The sequence below is a fragment of the Rhineura floridana genome, chromosome 4 (assembly GCF_030035675.1).
Source record: "Rhineura floridana isolate rRhiFlo1 chromosome 4, rRhiFlo1.hap2, whole genome shotgun sequence".
Taxonomy (NCBI): Eukaryota; Metazoa; Chordata; class Lepidosauria; order Squamata; family Rhineuridae; genus Rhineura; species Rhineura floridana.
Window position 1 is genome coordinate 114,647,093 of NC_084483.1, and position 14,229 is coordinate 114,661,321.

At 45.3% G+C, this 14,229-nt stretch overlaps 1 protein-coding gene across 3 annotated transcripts in view; it reads left to right on the forward strand.

Moving 5' to 3' along the window:
- SASH1 (SAM and SH3 domain containing 1) overlaps nucleotides 1-14,229 on the forward strand; it is a 259,309-nt gene that overhangs the window by 160,128 nt on the left and 84,952 nt on the right. The gene's annotated exons all lie outside the window — the stretch shown is intronic.

Sequence of the window (14,229 nt, forward strand, 5' to 3'; positions counted from 1 at the left end):
ACACACACACTCACAGCAAACACACCCACAATCCAACACACACAAAAAGAACAGCTAAAAACCAGTCCGTGACTAACAAAGCCCTTGGTGAAGGGCTTGGTGGAAAGATGTATCAAGCAGCGTCACCTCAGCTGTTTCTTACTCCATTGAGAGTAGCCCCGCCAGTATCCATCACCAAACAAGCGCCAAGTTGGAATTCCTGCCCGCAGCTCACAGCAGCTCACAGCTCGCAAGTCCAGTCCCCGCTGGCCGGAAACACCGTTGAAAATCCACCCCGAAAAAGATGGAGCTCTCATTTCAAACTTCGAGTCGTCAACAATTGCAGGGGACAAACGAAAAACGGAGGGCAGGAGACAGGACGAAAAGCAGAAGCAAAAGGTCCTTTGTCCGTCCAGCGACCCCCCCCCCCGCAGGCGTGGAACATCCCCCAGTTGGTACTCCTCGACTTCTCGACTCCACGCAACACCAAACGGAGGCAATAGACGACCATACAATCCAAAACTGGGTGGGAGGTGCCTTTCGGCTGGCCCCAAAGCGGTCCCCGGAACCACGTCATCCACTAGCGGCCGGAGCGGGGCAGATGTTGAATAATTAACAGGGGAACACACTGACTGATCGAGATGAAATAAAAGGAATATGGAAGCAATACACTGAAGAACTCGTCGTACATTTGAGGTTGTTGAAGTACCTGAGAAATTCCTTGCAGGTACATTAGTTTCAAGACTGTATTGGCATTCCAGCTCCTTCCCACTTCTGCAGACAGGAGCAGTCCATTTGTGCCCATATAGGGGTCTAGGGTGAAAGTACAAACTTGATTTGGAGCAACATTTACAGGACCAGAAAAGATATTAAATGGTATGAATGCCAACAAAACCCCTGGTGTCTATATATACCACACACACTCCCAAATCATTTTTTGAAATGCTGCTTTATATTGTGCTCCAGAGGCCTATCTAAATGCAGATGGATCTTTTCTTCTGTGCATATTTGTTTGAGTTCCTTCCTAACAATGAAGTACTTGGCTGCTAGTGCTATGAACCCACCCAAGCCATTAATTTTTTTTTTACAAGCTATCCAGGTGTAAGCTGCACCAGTAAGGAAACTAACAATGGCTCTCTTCCAACATGCACCTGCTGCAGCCTAGATCTGGAATTTGGTTGCATCAGTTGGCTGGCTGGCCTGGATTAAATTTCTAATCAGACTGAAGAAGAAAGATGATTTGCCATATCCAAAACACTGCTGTTACTGCCTCTGCTTGGATGAATTTACTGAATCAAAATTAAACTTCATGCTATCGTTTCCCCTTCCATGATGTCCCTGCAAATTGATGATTATGTTTTTCATGCTTATAAACTGTTGGCCTCTAATCACTTGGATCATTTACAGCGTGCACTGGTCTAAAACAAAATATAGTTTGGTTTTCTTCTTGGAGCTTTTCAGAGTTCATCAAAAACTCTGCAGTGCCCTCTACTGCTTATGCTAGAAAGTGCAGATCAAGTTAGTTTGGAAACTGACATTGATGTCTGTGTAGTTAAGCTTTAAAGTACAATCAAAGTGAATTTTCTGAAGCTGCAATGTTGTCATTTTTCAGTTATCTTTTGTATAGTATAACACTGAATGCTTTACTAATACAATGTGAGCTGATGTAGATGTAGATTTTCTCCAGTGTTCCCAAATGGAATGTTTTTGTGAGTGTGACTTCTAAGCTTTGGGGGTTCTCCAAGCTTGGTAGCAATAATATATATATATTTGCAGGCAGGTGTCATCTTAAACAGAAGGAAGTTATACGTTGTTATTGCTGTATTTAATTGCATTACTATTATCTTAATAATAGTAAAAGCATTTCTACATTATTTAGCGTTAGTGCCTTTATGAGGGGTGGTGAGGGATAGCAGTGAACTTTTCACTTGCCCTTTTCTGCCTCTTACCTGAACAACTCTGGGGCCCACCTTCTTGAATGAGTAGAGGCTGCATAAAGGAGAGAAAGAGCAAGTTAGGAATTTGTTTGTTTGTTTGTTGTTATATGCCTTCAAGTCGATTATGACTTATGGTGACCCTATGAACCAGCAACCTCCAATAGCATCTGTTATAAACCACCCTGTTCAGATCTTGCAAGTTCAGGTCTGTGGCTTCCTTTATGGAATCAATCCACCTCTTGTTTAGTCTTCCTCTTTTTCTACTCTCTTCTGTTTTTTCCAGCATTATTGTTTTTTCTAATGAATCATATCTTCTCATGATGTGTCCAAAGTATGATAACCTCAGTTTCATCATTTTAGCTTCTATTGACAGTTCTGGTTTAATTTGTTCTAATGCCCAATTATTTGTCTTTTTCGCAGTCCATGGTATGTGCAAAGCTCTCCTCCAACAACACATTTCAAATGAGTTGATTTTTCTCTTACCTGCTTTTTTCACTGTCCAACTTCCACATCCATACATAGAGATGGTCTGAATGATCCTGACTTTAGTGTTCAGTGATGCATCTTTGCATTTGAGGACCTTTTCTAGTTCTTTCATAGCTGCTCTCCCCATTCCTAGCCTTCTTCTGATTTCTTGACTATTATCTCCATTTTGGTTAATGACTGTGCCGAGGTATTGATAATCCTTGACAAGTTCAAGCTTCTCGTTGTCAACTTTAAAGTTACATAAATCTTCTGTTGTCATTATTTTAGTCTTCTTGACATTCAGCTGTAGTCCTGCTTTTGTGCTTTCCTCTTTAACTTTCATCAGCATTCATTTCAAATCATTACTGGTTTCTGCTAGTAGGATGGTATCATCTGCATATCTTAAATTATTTATATTTCTCCCTCCAGTTTTCACACCTCCTTCATCTTGGTCCAATCCCACTTCCCGTATGATATGTTCTGCGTATAGATTAAACAGGTAGGGTGATAAAATACACTCCTGTCTCACACCCTTTCCGATTGGGAACCAATTGGTTTCTCCATATTCTGTCCTTACAGTAGTCTCTTGTCCAGACTATAGGTTGCACATCAGAACAATCAGATGCTGTGGCACCCCCATTTATTTTAAAGCACTCCATAGTGTTTCATTATCTACATAGTCAAAGGCTTTAAAGGCTTTTAATCTATAAAGCAGAGGGTGATTTCCTTCTGAGATTCCTTGGTCCATTCCATTATCCAACGTATGTTTGTGATATGATCTCTGGTGCCTCTTCCCTTACTAAATCCAGCTTGGTCTGGCATTTCTTGCTCCATATATGGTAAGAGCTTTTGCTGTAGAATCTTGAGCATTACTTTACCTGCATTGGATATTAAGGCAATAGTTTGATACCTACTGCATTCCCTGGGATCCCCTTTCTTTGGAATTGGGATGTATATTGAACGCTTCCAGTCTGGGCCATTGTTTTCTTTTCCATATTTGTTGACAAATTTTTGTCAAAATTTGGACAGATTCCATCTCAGTAACTTGTAGCAACTCTTAGCTCTTAGCAACTTGTAACTCTTAGAGGCAAAAAGTCTTCCTTCAGAAAATGGAAGTCTTGTCCGAATGAAGAAAATAAAAAAGAACACAAACTCTGGCAAAAGAAATGCAAGAAGACAATAAGGGATGCTAAAAAAGAATGAGGAGCACATTGCTAAGAACATAAAAACCAACAACAAAAAATTCTATAAATACATTCAAAGCAGGAGACCATCTAGGGAGGCGATTGGACCCTTGGATGATAAGGGAGTCAAAGGTGTCCTAAAGAACGATAAGGAGATTGCAGAGAAGCTAAATGAATTCTTTGCATCTGTCTTCACAGTGGAAGATATAGGGCAGATCCCTGAACCTGAACTAACATTTGCAGGAAGGGATTCTGAGGAACTGAGACAAATAGTGGTAATGAGAGAGGAAGTTCTAGGCTTAATGGACAATATAAAAACTGACAAATCACCGGGCCCGGATGGCATCCACTCGAGAGTTCTCAAAGAACTCAAATGTGAAATTGCTGATCTGCTAACTAAAATATGTAACTTGTCCCTCGGGTCCTCCTCCTTGCCTGAGGACTGGAAAGTGGCAAATGTAACACCATTATTCAAAAAGGGATCCAGAGGTGATCCCGGAAATTACAGGCCAGTTAGCTTAACTTCTGTCCCTGGAAAACTGGTAGAAAGTATTATTAAAGCTAGATTAACTAAGCACATACAACAAGCTTTGCTGAAGCAGAGCCAGCATGACTTCTGCAAGGGAAAGTCCTGTCTCAGTAACTTATTAGAATTCTTTGAGAGTGTCAACAAGCATATAGATTCCCGTTCCGTGCCCGGTACCTGCCGGGCAAAGGGGCGTGTTTGCGGCTGCTGCCGAAGCCAGGCCGCCATCAAGGGTGTGTGCGTGCGCACGTGGCGCGCCAGCGCGCCGTCGCGACGCACAGTAGGAGGCGGGGCAGCTGAAGGCCATTTAAGGCCACTCCACCAGCCTCCCGCCCTCCTTTGAATTTTGGCGGCGGAGGCCTTGTGGCGGCGGCTGCTGCGCGCCGCGGGGAGCCTTCCGGCCGCGGCGGGCCCTTTGGTGCGCCGGCCTAGCGGGGGCAGCGGCGGCAGCGGGACGCGAGGGGCCTTCGGGCCGCGGCGAGGCTCGGGAGGCCTTCCGGCCACGGCGAGGCCTTTGATGGGCCGGCCTCGCGGCTGCGACGAGGCACATGGGGACTTCCAGCGGCGGCGAGGCACGGGAGGACTTTCAGCCGCGGTGAGGCCTCTGATGGGCCGGCCTTGCGGCTGCGACGAGACGCGTGAGAACTTTCAGCCGCAGCGGGGCACGGGTGGCCTTCCAGTTACAGTTTCAGTTTCAGTTACCCCTGAGGAAGAATCTTTAATTCAGAACATGTCAGGCCTAAACAAACTGCACTGCTATGGGGGCACCTTTGATGCTCTTCTGCTCTCTCCTGTTTCTTTCCTTCAAACTATCACCTTCTGATTCCATCATTTATCATAGAAATAATGTTTGGGATTAAGGGAAACACAACAACCTACTTCTAGTTAAATAGTACCCTAGACTTTCTATCATAAACCTGGAATATGTGGAGTAGGGGGAGAGACAATGTTTAAAATTTAATTCTATGCTGATAGTAAAAGAGAGATTGGAAAAGCCAAATATGTCTTGCAACCCAGGGCATGTGTGTCTGTGTTTTAAGTATGCAGAGAGAAATGTTTACTTTAGCTGAAGGTGAATTACAGTCAGCATTTTTATGGATTAAATATAATTTGAAAAGAACAGTAGGGGAAAAGGTTATTTTAAGGATTTTCTATTTAAACTGAACAAAATATTTATGCAGGCAGGCTTCTGTGAAGAACATAGAGGCAAGTATTCATGGAGAGCTCCTGTCTGTTTCTCTAAGCATAGTAATGCAGCAGGTAAAGGGATGATGCATAGACGAAGAGCTGTCTCTCTCCTCTTCTATGTATTTAGGTCCAGTTCCACACTTTATGTGGCAATTGACATTGCCGCTTGCTCACTACATGTCTCTCACAATGCTGTAATGGGTGGCAAACCTCCAGTTAGGGCCAGGAGATACTTCTATTGGGGTCCCCTTCCCATTACAGAAAGCAAAATAGGAATAGACTCCTTTTCTTGATACTGAAGTGTATTTTTAGTTTAAACTAAATGTTACTTTTCAGTTACCAATTACCTAGAGAGGTAGTGGGCTATCTGACACTGGGGGCATTCCAGGGGCAGCTGGAGAGGGGATGCTTTTATTAAGGGATGTACTGAGAAGGCCATCCCACTTCCTCACTGTTTTGCAAACCAGGAAAGTTCAGAGAAGGGGTTAGTCAGTTAGGGAGAACTTGAGATGAGAGGGCCCCCCCCCCCAAAAAAAAAAATTCCCTGCACTCCCACACCCTCCTGCTGCCTGTGGCCGCCACTTCTTTTGCAGAATAACCTAGAAAGATGCTCTGTCATAACGTAGCGGCCATTTGGATTGGAGCAATGCAATGTAATTACAAAGAGCAGAGGCTTTTTGATGAGGGTGGGGGGCAGCTGGAGACAGAAAGGAGGCTGCAGGAGCCAGTAGGGACCCCCAGTTAGTGCTACAACCTCACCTCCAAAACTACTTCAACTCCAAATGCAAAGGGAACTCATCCCCCCTTTTTTCACTGTCAAGCTTCTCCCCCCCCCAAATACGTTCTTCAAAACCCAGGTAAAAATATATGAACCTTTCCATCAGTTAAGTCCCATAAACCTCTGTCCTAAGACCCATTTAATCTGTGGTATTCTGAGTAAACACACATAGGATTCTGCTGTATGTGTGCAATCACATGCACCCTTCCGGGGGAAGAAGTAACGATACACTCGGGGATTTTCTCATAAGTAAGTATGCATAGAATTGGTCCAATTCATATTTCTCTGAGTAAATTATTTAAACATAATGGAATTAATCACGTGCAGGCTGCACATTTGCTTGCATCTTCTCTTTAGCTAGTTTACAAACTGGTCTGTAGATAAGGTGCCCACCTTTTTACAGGCCTCTAGTCCTGTGCTTTTAAGAGTCATTTGATCTGCAGACATTAGAAGATGACATTGCTTAACTCCATGCCATCTAATAACTGCTGAATACGAACCTGCTATTAAAGGCACAACAACAAGCCAGAAGGATATGTGGGGCCAGGGCCCCCCAAAGGAGTGGGAAGCAGCCCCCAGCAGAGGCTGCTTGAGAAAAGTGTCCCTTCCCAGCTACGCTCGAGGGCTATGGACCTTGCTTGCAGACTGCCCAGTTATGGGGAGACTCATTTTATGATGTGGTTTTTCTTTATTATGCGGTTTTCCGGATCCTATGGACGCACTGGTCCAGGGGACAATTGATGAAGACATACAGTTGGGCAGGGTTATTGGCCCCTTCCCATCATCCCCTACCTCTGCTCTCTCAGTGCCCCCCCCGTATAGTGCCCAAAGTGGCAGTGGGCAAAGTCTACCTGATTCACCATCCGTCATACAAGTGGGGTCAGTCAGTGATGGCTTCATACCAGATAGTCTATGCACAGTGCACTACACTTCATTCAATATAGTGCGCACCTGTGGCAGAGATGCCTTATGGGCAAGTGTGGCAGCTAATCTGCCTGCGTTGCCAGCTGTTACACATGGTGGATTTTGAGCTGCTGAGTTTTGCCTTTTAGGTCAACTATGCAGCAGAGCATTACCTATGGGCTGCTGTATTCTTGCATGGAGCACTTCAGCCCCTTCTTGGAAGGGACAGCCAGGAGACGAGAGGCCCCAGAAGCGGTGGGGCACTATTTTCATGATGTCCAGTTCTCGGGTAGGGCAGACTTTGGATGCATGTTAGCGCTTGATGGCACAGTTTATAGCGTAGCTATGAACTGGGGAGTTCTTTTGGCAGCTGGGAAAGTGGAGGATCCTGCCCCAGTGTTCACCTTCCAGGGTATTAAAATTGACTTTTGGACCCAGGGCTGCAGGCTGCCTGGGAAAAGCTTGAATTGTTGCAGATCAAGATCCTGAAGTTTTCAGGGGCTGGGAAAGTGTTTGCTTTCTGCCCTTCAGGTATTGGGGGCCTTCTGCGGTGGGGTTTATAGTGCCATAACAGGGATTTCACAGCCTTACCACAGGTTCAGGGTTTTGGCTGCCTTATGCGCCAACCTGCGGTGTGGCCCCCTCCGTTCCTGCAGTGTGTCAATGGTGTTTCAGTTAGAGGAAGGACCGACTCTGCTAGTCCCATACCGCATACTGGGAGATGGGGGAGGGGAGTCAGAGATGGTCAGGGCAGGAGGGGATTCCTGGGAGTTGGGGGATGGCAGGGGCTATGCAAAGTGTGGCCTATTCCTAGGAATCATGTCCTGGAATTCATCACAGATGGTAGGAGTAAAGCTTGTCTGTCAGTGTGTCGCAAGGTAGGCTTGCAGGGGGCCTTTAGGACCATTCACATGTCTTGGGATATGTCATGTGCTGGCCAGCTGGCCCATGCACACCCCCATACCCCTTATCCTCACCCTCCATGTTCACCTGACCCGCCAGGGATTGTTGATCAGGGAGGTGCCCTGTGACCATCATGCTTCAAAGCTCAGCGGTTACATGTAGCACCCCTCACACTTAATTTTGGAGCCTTCCGGATGGGGGGTGGGGGTGTTTGGGGCCAGGTCAGACTTCCCTTCGAGCCATCCTGGGGTCCAAGGTTTGTTTCCAGGCAGACCAGGGGTACAAGAGTCATTCCACATTATTTTACCCTCCCCTGGTCTGGACACTTCCCCATGACGGCGACATAGTGTTTTTGGCCGGAAGCTATAGGCCTGGTTGCCTGATATTCAGGGGGAGGGATCTTCCCTCATAAAGTTTCGGTCTAGTGTCGCGATGCCTGGGAGCGGACCCATGGGGGTTGGAGGGTCATGCCCCTCCGGAATTGGCGTTGCCTACCCGGCAGTGGAATTGCCTACCTGGGACGGTCTATTTGGTTTTTGTATATGCAGGTGCAGGCCGTTAGGAGGTGGAAGTAGGGGGCGCATGGAATACATTCACCCCAGGGGCGAGTCTGAAGGTCTGGGACCCAACTGTTCACGATTGTTTCTGTTTTTGGCAGGTTGCTGGACGGGGATGGAGCAGATGCGCAGTCTACTCTGCAGCCATGGCATGAGCTCATAGGCTGGCCTTGGGGCCGCAAACGCACATTGGTTCACAGCTGGGCCTCTGATGGTGGGCCATGGTTTGGTGACTGGGTCGACAGAGTATGCGCTGGAATGGTCTCCTACCCATGTCGTTCCAGCAGGGTTCAGGGCAGAAGGTTACTGAAGGGCAAGACATGTGAGAACATGCAGTTGAGGCCACAATAGCCTCTGGTCGTCTGCTATGGTCAGACAGGAAGGGCAAGGCCCTCAGTGGCAGGCATGTGAGGACATGCAGCTGAGGCCTTGGTAGCCTCGGGTCGTCTGCTGTGGTCAGACATGGAGGGCAAGGCCCTCAGTGGCAGGCATGTGAGGACATGCAGTTGAGGCCACGGTAGCCTTGGGTCGTCTGCTGTGGTCAGACATGGAGGGCAAGGCCCTCAGTGGCAGGCATGTGAGGACATGCAGTTGAGGCCTCGGTAGCCTTGGGTTGTCTGCTGTGGTCGGACATGGAGGGCAAGGCCCTCAGTGGCAGACATGCTTGGACATGCAGTTCGGGAGGCAACGATGCCATCCTCCTGATGGACCTGCAGAGGGGTCTGCATGAGATTCTTATCGGGTGTGGGGTAAAGGGAGACTAAGCAGAGGCTTGTCCCCCTTTTGTGGCAAAGAAGTGCGGGAAAAGGTTTAAAGGGAAAGGGCAGCTAGGTGACACCTTTAGGCACCTTTGGGGGCGATTGGCGGTCCGGGGGCCTGCAGCTCAGGGCTATACGGCCCGGGGGGCAGAACACGGGCCGCCTTTGGGGCCAACGTGCCTCATCCGCTCGGAGTTTCACGGCTCCGGGGGGCGGTGATGCGGGTTGGACCCCCTACACATCTTCTGGGTGTGGCCTGAGCTGGGGGTCTGGCACAGGGCAGCCCCGGGCTCAGGCAAGGTTTGGTCGCCCTATGGCTGCAAGCAGGCTTTGCCTGGATCATCAGAATGCTCCCGCACTTGATTTCCCCTCTGCAGGTTCATTATTCTAATTGATTCCGTTTAATAAAGTGGCCCATGATTTAACCCAATGAATGGTGTTTGTGTTTTATTTCGGCAATAGGCCGCAAAGAGGTGATCCAGTGGACATAGTGTACTTAGACTTTCAAAAAGCGTTTGGCAAGGTACCTCACCAAAGACTTCTGAGGAAGCTTAGCAGTCATGGAATAAGAGGAGAGGTCCTCTTGTGGATAAGAAATTAGTTAAGAAGCAGAAAGCAGAGAGTAGGAATAAACGGACAGTTCTCCCAATGGAGGGCCGTAGAAAGTGGAGTCCCTCAAGGATCGGTATTGGGACCTGTACTTTTCAACTTGTTCATTAATGACCTAGAATTAGGAGTGAGCAGTCAAGTGGCCAAGTTTGCTGACGACACTAAATTGTTCAGGGTTGTTAAAACAAAAAGGGATTGTGAAGAGCTCCAAAAAGACCTCTCCAAACTGAGTGAATGGGCGGAAAAATGGCAAATGCAATTCAATATAAACAAGTGTAAAATTATGCATATTGGAGCAAAAAATCTTAATTTCACATATACGGTCATGGGGTCTGAACTGGCGGTGACCGACCAGGAGAGAGACCTCGGGGTTGTAGTGGACAGCACGATGAAAATGTCGACCCAGTGTGCGGCAGCTGTGAAAAAGGCAAATTCCATGCTAGCGATAATTAGGAAAGGTATTGAAAATAAAACAGCTGATATCATAATGCCGTTGTATAAATCTATGGTGCGGCCGCATTTGGAATACTGTGTACAGTTCTGGTCGCTTCATCTCAAAAAGGATATTATAGAGTTGGAAAAGGTTCAGAAGAGGGCAACCAGAATGATCAAAGGGATGGAGCGACTCCCTTACGAGGAAAGGTTGCAGCATTTGGGGCTTTTTAGTTTAGAGAAAAGGCGGGTCAGAGGAGACATGATAGAAGTGTATAAAATTATGCATGGCACTGAGAAAGTGGATAGAGAAAAGTTTTTCTCCCTCTCTCATAATACTAGAACTCGTGGACATTCAAAGAAGCTGAATGTTGCAAGATTCAGGACAGACAAAAGGAAGTACTTCTTTACTCAGCGCATAGTTAAACTGTGGAATTTGCTCCCACAAGATGCAGTAATGGCCACCAGCTTGGATGGCTTTAAAAGAAGATTAGACAAATTCATGGAGGACAGGGCTATCAATGGCTACTAGCCATGATGGCTGTGCTGTGTCACCCTAGTCAGAGGCAGCATGCTTCTGAAAACCAGTTGCCGGAAGCCTCAGGAGGGGAGAGTGTTCTTGCACTCGGGTCGTGCTTGCGGGCTTCCCCCAGGCACCTGGTTGGCCACTGTGAGAACAAGATGCTGGACTAGATGGGCCACTGGCCTGATCCAGCAGGCTCTTCTTATGTTGTTATGTTCTGTGTGTATGGCATCTGTTCCTGGTGATTTGTTTCTTCCAAGTGTTTTAAGAGCAGCTTTCACCTCACATTCTAAAATTTCCGATTCTTCATCATATGGTTCATGAATGAATCTGTCATCCTTGCATCTCTTTTATAGAGTTCTTCAGTGTATTGCTTCCATCTTCCTTTTATTTTATCTTGGTCAGTCAGTGTGTTCCCCTGTTGATTATTCAACATCCCTACTCTTAGTTTAAATTTCCCTTTCATTTCTCTAATCTTTTGGAATAGGGCTCTTTTTTGTTGTCCTCTTCTAATTCTATACAATAAGTATTGTAATAATTCTCTTTTTCCCTATGCACTAGTCGCTGTATTGTTGTATTTAGGTTCTAACCGTGTTTCTCCTTTTGCTTTTGTTTTCCTTCTCTCTTTAACCATTTTAAGAGTTTCTTCAGTCATCCATTGAGGTCCTTCTTTTTAACTAGCGGTATTGTCTTTTTGCAATCTTCTCTGATAATGTATCTGACTTCAATCCATAGTTCTTCTGGTTCTCCGTCAGCTAAGTTTAAAGTCTCAAATCTGTTCCTTATTTGATCTTTATATTCTTCTGGGATGTTATTGAAATTATATTTTGCCATTATGATTGCTTTGTTCTTCTTTAGCTTTACTCTGATTTTCAATATTACCAGTTCATGATCTGTACCGCAGTCTGCTCCTGGTCTTGTTTTTGCAGAAAATATGGAACTTCTCCATCTTCTGCTACCAATTATATAATCAATTTGATTCCTATATTGACTATTTGGTGATGTCCACGTGTACAGTCATCTTTTTGGTTACTCAAAATATGTGTTTGCAAGAAACAAATGATCTGCTTCACAGAATTCAGTAGGTCTCCTGCTTCATTTCTATCTCCTAAGCCCTATTTCCCCACAATTTCTAGTTCTTCTCTGTTCCCTACTTTAGCATTCCAGTCCCCCATGATTATCAGCACGTCCTGTTCTGGTGTGTGATCAATTTCTTCCTGTACTTCTGTGTAAAATCTTTCCAATTCCTCTTCTTTTGCTTTTGCTGTTGGAGCATAGACTTGGATGATGGTTATATTAATAGGTTTCCCGTTAAATCTCATTGATATCACCTGCTCAGACTTTGTGTTATAGCTGCTAATTTCTTTTGCTATATCATTTCTCACTATTAAAGCAACCCTGTTTCTTAATTTCTCTTTTTCTGCATAAAATATTTTGTACTTGCCTGATTGAAAATGTCCCATTCCGGTCCATTTTAATTCACTCATGCCAAGTATTGTAATGTTGATACGTTCCATTTCTTGCTTGACAATTTCTAACTTTCCCTGGTTCATGCTTCTCACATTCCATGTTCGTATTGTGTACGTCGTACAACTCTGAACTTTCCTTTCGCATCTGTGTACATGACCCTCTGGGCTTCCTTTCCGCTTTGTCCCAGCTGCATCATTAGTCACAGTGCTACTTGTACTTGTGCATTGTCCTTTCCCAGGAGCTCAATGAATGCCATCTGACCTGGGGGGGTCTCATCTTTCAGCACTATCTCGTGTTGCATTTTGGATAGTCTATTGTGGCCTAGGGCCAAAGTAAGGCACAATTTCTGGGTTAAAATAATGGGCCACTTTATTCAACCAAATTCGATTAGAATAATGAACCTGCAGAGGGGAACTTAAATGCGGGAGCATCCTGATGACTCAGGCAAAGCCTGCTTGCAGCTATAGGGCAACCAACCCTTGTTGGAGCAAGGGCCTGCCAATCTGCCAAACCCCTGCCCCAGGCATCCCCTGAAGGTGTGTAGGGGGGCCGACCTGTGTTACCACCCCTCAAACTCTGAGCAGATGAGGCACGTTGGCCCAAAGGCAATCCGTATTCTGCCCCTGGGCCGTATAGCCCTGAGCTGCAGGCCTCCGGAGCCACCTATCACCCCAAAAGGTGTTTAAAGGTGTCACCTAGCTGCCCTTCCCCTTTTAACCTTTTTCCTGCACTTCCTTGCCACAAAAGGGGGATAAGCCTCAGCTTAGTCTCCCTTTACTCCACAGCTGAGAAGAATCACATGCAAGTCCCTCTGCAGATCTGCTAGCAGGATGTCAGTCAGGTGAACACCATCGTTCAGGTGAACACCATCTGGCTGGAATAGCTCCAACTTATCTTGTCTTATCTCTGGATGTAATGTAATGTCATGTTTTATTTCTAGGCCGCCTTTAGGCCAAATAGGCCCCCAAGGCGGCTTACACACAAATACAAATACAAAATACAAATAAAAACAATACAATTTACAAAAAAAAAAAAATTCAAACTAACAAAGTCCTAACAAACCACCAGAGTCCCACAGAGCCTTCTGTATTTGCCTATTAACTTTTCTGCAGAGGGTTGTTAAGCAAGTGTTTCTGAGTTCAGGACTATACATTCTTAAAGATTTTGTTTTGAAATGAGCTTATGGGAAGCATCAGAAAAGCATTGGTGGGTATTTTCAATTTAACATGACAGAATGTGGAAATCCATGCACTTTTGTGGCTGCATGTTTTAATAGGCAAGTAATGTATAATACTAGTGTGTCATAATAGTATAATAATTATGAACTTTTAAAAATATTGTATTTTTAAATTATTGTAACCTACCATTGGGACCTCATGGTGAATTAATTATTGTTGAATAAGTAGTAGTAGTAATACTAGTAGTAGTAATAATAATTTGTTTCTAATTTTAATGCAATTTATTTTAATATATAGTGAACCACTTCCCCTCATTTTTAATTATTGTATGAAAGAATGCTGCTACAGTTAACCAGAGTAGTTAAAAGGCATACTATAGAATACAGTGCCGACATTTTGAAACTTTTTTTTAAGTAGTCTTCTATTAATTTTCTGTGTGGACAGTCTGGGGAGGGAGGAGAGTAGAGGATATTCTTCAGCATGTTTCCCCTTTTGACCCTGTAACTTTAACTCACTTGTTCTCCATACATATTTTTCTGTATCAGTCACAAGAAGCTTGTTTCAGAGTGTTCAGGCTGGAGCTAAGCTAATGCCATTGTTTAAGTATGGCTGCTGTTCAGATACTGTTTCTCTTGCTGGCTTCATTGTGCATTCATAAGAAAAAAAGGGGGAACATTTGATGCTTCAAATCCTGATATACTGTAAGCCAGACCAGGGCTGGTCCTACCATTGGGCAGAGTGAGGCAACTGCCTCATGCAGCAAATGCTTTCTCTCTCTCTCTCTCTCTCTCTCTCTCTCTCTCTCTCTCTCTGTGTGTGTGTGTGTGTGTGTGTGTGTG